The sequence below is a fragment of the Salvia hispanica genome, chromosome 3 (assembly GCF_023119035.1).
Source record: "Salvia hispanica cultivar TCC Black 2014 chromosome 3, UniMelb_Shisp_WGS_1.0, whole genome shotgun sequence".
NCBI lineage: Eukaryota > Viridiplantae > Streptophyta > Magnoliopsida > Lamiales > Lamiaceae > Salvia > Salvia hispanica.
The window spans coordinates 55,404,374-55,411,209 of NC_062967.1; positions in this window are offsets into that span (position 1 = coordinate 55,404,374).

Sequence of the window (6,836 nt, forward strand, 5' to 3'; positions counted from 1 at the left end):
TCTTATTTTATTATCTTTTCATATAATATAATAAATATATTTTAAAATTTTTGTAGTAAAAAAGATGCTTCAATTAGAGCAGAACTAGAAGTATTATTTCGAAATAGTCAGAGATGTACTATATTGTTAATTTAAATGAGTACTAGTATTATATGTACTCTACTATGATAGTAATTGATGTTGATATAGGTAGGAAGCACGAGTTACTAATTTGCGTGTGATAAAGTATTAATTATTTCTAATTAATAGCGTCGTGTTAGGGGTGAATGTATGGAGATAATTAATGAGTAAATTAGCTGCTAAAATTGAATACCGAATTCTTTATGAGGATTGTGCCATATTAATGGGATATAGCCATATAGGGATTAGTGGCCAGCCAATTATTAACACAACACTACTATTACCAAAAAAGGTGGGGGCAACGTCATGCCCCCAACGGCTAAAATTTACAGTAATAGCTTCCCTTAACTGTAATGTTACTCTACTAATTCCATATTTGCATAAGCTTTCTCGGGAAAGATACAAGCAGGGGTGTCGAAACGGGTAGCGGGTATTGGGTACCCGCACACCCGACCCGATACTCGTCGGGTATCGGGTACTCGCTACCCGACGGAAACGGGAAACGGGTCGGGATTGGGTAATCATATTTTTGGTTTTGCGGGTATCGGTATACCCGATACCCGCTCGGGATACCCGATAATCCCGAAAATTACCCGATTTTAGTTAAGTATGTTGTAATCATTAATATTAATATAATTTTTAAATTATCCAGGTCACACTCAGATTTCTACATATAATTTTTGTTGTCTTTTTTTCCTCTATTAAAGAGCATACAAACACCAATCTTATATAGCATATAGTAGCATATGTGATATTGATACAATAGCTACACAAATACAGTAGGATATGTGATATGTGATATGTGATATGTATACAGTAGCTACACAAATACAGTAGCATATACATATAATCTAATCACTAATGATTATGGATACTTTTATGTGCTTTTAGGATGCACCAAAATACTAACAAAAAATAAATAAAACAACAAAAAAAATTTATAAAAATCGGGTCGGGTCGGGTACCCGTTGTGTCGGGTGCGGGATACCCGAGTCGGGTATCGGGTAATACCCGACATAGTGCGGGACGGGTATCGGGACAACAATTTCGGCTGAAATCGGGTGCGGGTACCCGCGGGTACCCGTTTCGACACCCCTAGATATAAGTGTGGTGCATGGTATTAATCAATTTCGATTATTTTGCAAATTATCGCAAAAATATTCAAAAGATTGAAACCCCAACCCCAAGTAGACCTGCCCCACGGTTCATGAACCGGCGGTTTCGGTTTGAAACCGTCGATTCCGGTTTTGGAAAAAATGGAACCGGAACCGAACCGTGAGACTGTTTCATGGTTTTTTGTTTCGATTCAAAAACCGACGGTTTCAGTTTCTGTTTCGGTTCCGAACCGCCAGTTTCGGACGGTTCGTAGCAGTTTAGGTTCGGTTTCACGGTTTTTTTCCTTGTTATAAAATAAATTAGAACAAAGAAATGGATAGTTTAATTTTAATTAAGACGAGTGAGATGAAAATGATATCAAATTTACAATTTACACAAGAATGGGGTGAGTGTAAATGAGGATAGAGGGGTGAGTGTAAGTGAGGATAGAAGGGAGTATTTATAGATGAAAAAAAGGGGGAAAGGGATCCAATTTGAATTTAAAATCAACATTTAAATAAATAAATAAATAAATAAATAAAAATAAAAGAAATGGTGTTTTGTGCAATCAATTTTGAATAGTGCAGCCATCACCCACCGCCAACCAATCAATTTTGAAGACTCTAAGTAATCAATTTTGAAGACTACCGGTTCACTAATCAATGTTAATTAGAGTATTATGTTTTATTTAAAGTAATCAATTCTTCTAAGTTTTATTAAACAATGTTGATAAATATTTATAAATAATGATTCATACTCCATAGACTCTATACGTAAAAAACTGTGTTAATTAATAAAATCGGAAATAGTATTATAAAGTTATTACCACAATGGAATATAGTTTTAATATAAGGATTAACTATGTTTAAATTTATCTAGTATGGTGGCGTGTTTCCCAAAAAAATCCCCTTACCGATCCCATTGAGGGGCCCTTTGAACTTGAGTTTGTGCCAGCCGATAAGTCGGCAAGGTTTTGAGCAGGGGTCATATAAGAAAAACCAAAAACCCTATTGCTTTGAGGAGCAGTTTTTTGGGGGGATAATTTTGGGTGGGTACGGTTATATTTTTTCTTCATAGTCGGAAAGAGAATGAAAACTATTTTCAAATTGAGCTTGAACAAGTGATCTATAAAAGAATGGGTTGTTAAAAACCCCGAGGTTTCATTATCATAAAAAGGGGTTTTGGGGACTAAGATCAATAGAACGCAAATTTTGATAATAGAAATCTAAGATCTTAGGGCCCCAAAATTTCCTTTTTGGATAAAAGCCTTAATTAAAAACACGTTGGGAAATTTTCCCAAAAAATACTTAACCATTTTTCAATCATAAAAAATAAAACACACATTAATCACAGACTGATTTTTCATGCATTTTTTAAAACCCAAGTTTTTTTCATAAGCTCTAACACACAAAAAATGTGCAATAGTAAACACCCGATAACAACGGTAGCCTTTTGGCTTTAAACAATTGACATAAACTCTTTTTGTCCCAACAAGGGAAAGAACTTTTCCCCAAAGGGATTAGTTAAAAAAAATCGCACAAAGCATCTCATGCTCCAAAGAAAATTGGGCAATATAGAGATTTCCCACTGTAGACACATCCATTAAAAAGGTTGTAACCCGATTTTCCCCTTTACGGAATATTTTTTCCAACCTTCCCAACTTGAAATGATCGTTAACCCCATTTCTAATCGGTCAACATGCTTTTGCCATGAAGAAAAACGCATCTTGTACACATAAGTTCAAAATAGAATCACATCTTTGATGAAAATACTTACCATCATAATCGGGGAGACGCATCAAACAAATGCTAATACTTGCAAGATTGCATTATCAAAAACAATAGAAAACACCTTTGATAATTGAATTATTCAAAACTTGAATAATTAAAAAGCAATTGATTTTGGTGGTGTGGAAAATCTCTAAAACAAATTTAAAAGTTTGTTCAAAACCAACTTTGTCCATAAAGTGAAAATTCCCCTGTATGCATGCTTTTGGAAAGCGTTCCCAAAATCGAGCAAATATTCACTTTGTTCCCAAGTTTCTCAAATATCGGATAAATCTTTTTTCATTTTGATATTGATTTTTGGTAGATAGTTGAATACTAGTTCTAGGTAGTCTTTTTGAGTTCAAATTTTAACCTCTTTTATCGAATCTTCATAATTTGATTATCATAAATACCAAAAGGGAAAATGATGCATGGCAAAATTTAGCCATAACGCGTAGTATGCTTATGATCATATCTTAAAAAAAGCGGAGGACGGGGACGTTTTAGACGAAGGAGGAGCCATGGGCACTCCCCTTTTGGGAAAGGGTTGGTTTTTGCGGTAGCCCATATAGTTCGGGGTGAAACGTCTGATGTGACGGAGAGGGAAAACCCCGGGTTTTAATTTGTATTTTTTTGGGCGAGTTACAAATGCCATAAAAAACCGCACTTTATTGCGGAAGAAACTATTGGGGCCTTTTTAAATGTTTCACAAATATTCATTTTTATTTAGTTTTTTCTCCGCGGGTCTTGTGAAGGGGGGGGATTTCCTCATTTTCGTGGTCACCACCCTCACCTCCTCATTATCATCGTCGATTTAAAATTTAAAATCATCAAATCGAATCATCACCGGGTGAATTATCGACGGACCGCCCAACCCGGCCCTGACCCCCTTGGGGTGGAATGGTCGTAAACCGGATCTTCTTCCATCTACAAATAGTAACTAGGGTTTAAAATTAAAATTTTGAAGATGATGAAATAGAAAAATCATGAACTCAAACTTATTAAGATGACTTTAGTTAAAAAAAAAAATATGAAAAAATTTTATAACTTATTTTAAAACTGTGAGAGAAACCTCCTCCTTTCACATAGGTCTGATTTTCTGGGCGGTGATTGTCTAGTTTCACCGTAGCGATGACATTTAATTAGGATTTAAATTAGATTTAGTATTTTCGTAGTTGGGGAGGGAAACAACATCGTATGAATATAAATTTTGCCGATTGTCCACACAAATTTTTCTATTGTTCACATAATCGACAATATGACGAAGCGTTTTAATAACTAGGTGAACACAGATAATTGTCGGATATTAATGTATTTATACTTTGTCATGATTAAAGTTTACGACTAAATATATAGTTCAATTCTAGAAATAGGGCAATATTTTTATTTTAGTTTATAGAACTTTTCTATTTTAATTAGTATTGCAATTGGATATGATATGATTATGAAACTAGTTGAAATTATAAAAAAAAAAACATATCCCAAAGATTTGTAATCTATCTTAAAGAATAGATAAAATAAATTAAAAAATAAAAATAAAAATAAAAAAATAAAAAAATTAGATTATACAAAAAGAAACTAAACAGATAATAGATAAAAAATATGTCATACACCCCTAGCATATAACATCATCACGAATGAGATTTTTTGGCCATTTTTAGGAACGAAACGCTTCAGATCTTGAAGGGCAGTTTAGTTAATGATCTCATAATTCTAGTTACAATATTTAATTATTAATCGGTCATTTTACAACACTTAATAATAAAGAAATACAAGTATGCAAATACCATTTTTATTTTATAATATATAATAAAATACTTCTTAAATTTTAAATGAATAAGACTGTATATTCTGAATTCCAAAATTGATAAAATAAAAAAAAGTAATTTTTTTTTAAATTTACCGTTCTAACTTCTGGCATAGAGATTTATTATTTGACAAACTTAATTATTCTCAGAAGTATTATTAATTAAAGTAAGTTGTATAACTTTCACAATAAATTTAAATTAGAGTAAAGGAATATATTAGTAATACTTGGATTGACAATCGAGTAAGAATATTCATTTAAGTATCTAAGCAAAAGAAAATAGAACTAAAAAATCTAAACAAAGGGTGTGGTTGAACGGCATGAGATTCGTTCATCCTTAACCAAATGGTCAGGGGATAGATCTCTGCCTTTGGGTATTGAGCAGTTTTAAATCCTTGGGCCATCCCACCCATTGAGGTGCCTACAAATTAGCACGGGAAATAGTCACTGGGCAATGAGCCCGTCGGTGGATACCCTTGGTAATTACCAAAAAAATCCAAGGAGTGTGGTCGAGTGGCATGGGACTCATCCATCCTTAACCAAATGTCAGGGGAGCAAGTCAGAGCAAGTCACTGGGAAGTGGGTCCGTCGGTGAATACCCTTGGTAATTACTAAAAAAATCTAAGGGGTGTGGTCGAGTGGCATGAGACTCGTCCATCCTTAACCAAATGTCAGGGGAGCAGCTTTAAATCCTTGGGCCAGCTGTCCCACCCATTGAGGTGCCTACAAATCAGCACGAGAAATAGTATCTGGGCCCGCCGGTGGATACCTTAAGGTATTTATCAAAAAAAAGAAAAAGAAAATAGAACTAAAAGCCGGAACAATGAATATAGTGATTGCCAAAAATGCCATTCAGGGGTTGGGGTGTTTTAGACCCAAAAGGACCTAACTCGTGATTAAGTTACTCCCTTCATCCACTAATAAACGTCTCATTTTTTCAATTTCGTCTGTCCACTAATAAATGTCTCATTTGCTTTTTACTCCCTCTGTCCGTGAATAGGAGTCCCGTTTTTCCATTTCAGTCCGTCCGCGAATAGGAGTCCCGGTTCACTTTTACCATAAATGGTAATAGGGTCCCACCTTCCACTAACTCATCTCACTCACATTTCATTTAAAACTAATATATACAAGTGGGACCCCTATTCCACTAACTTTTTTCCATCCACTTTTCTTAACATTTCTTAAAACCCGCGCCGCCCATAAATGGGACTCCTAATGGCGGACGGAGGGAGTACTATTTTTGGTAATGGACCAACCATTCCACTAACTTTATCTCACTCATATTTTATTATAAAACGAAAATATATTAAAGTATGACCCAACTTCCACTCACTTTTTTTCCATCCACTTTCTACTCATTTCTTAAATCCCGTGTCATGTCAAATGTGGACTTGTAATTGTTGGAAGAATATCCACCACATCAGTAATTTGATTTGGTTATTAGTGATTTTATTGTATTGCCTTACATAAAATATTCTCTAGCATAATTGGTTCTTACCATGTAGAGTGTATTCTTGGCCTATATTAGCCCTGTAAATTCCTAATATCATTAACCTAATGAAGTATATACAATTCCTCCAAATGTTCGATCCTTTTATCAGTAATCATAGACGGATGGAGTAAATGTTAGGAGTGAATGACGATATTTTTTTGTTAGGGATGTGTGGTGTGAGATCCACAAACCTAAGGACTAAACATGTACTCCCTCTCTCCACGAAAATTCGTCCCGGTTTGACCGGGCACTGGTTTTAAGAAATGTAATGGAAAGTGAGTTGAAAAAGTAGTGGATTGTGGATCCTACTTTTAAAGTATTAGTTTTATAATAAAATGTGAGTAAGAATGAGTTAGTGGAATATGTGGTCCACTACAAAAAATGGTAAAAGTGAAATGGGACAAATTTTGGGGGATGGACGAAAATGAAAAATTGGGACAAATTTTCGTGGACGGAGGGAGTGAATGTTAGGGGTGAATGAAGATATTTTTTGTTAGGGATGTGTGGTCTGACTTCTGGGAACCACAAACAAGACTAAACATGTAGTTCACTCTCT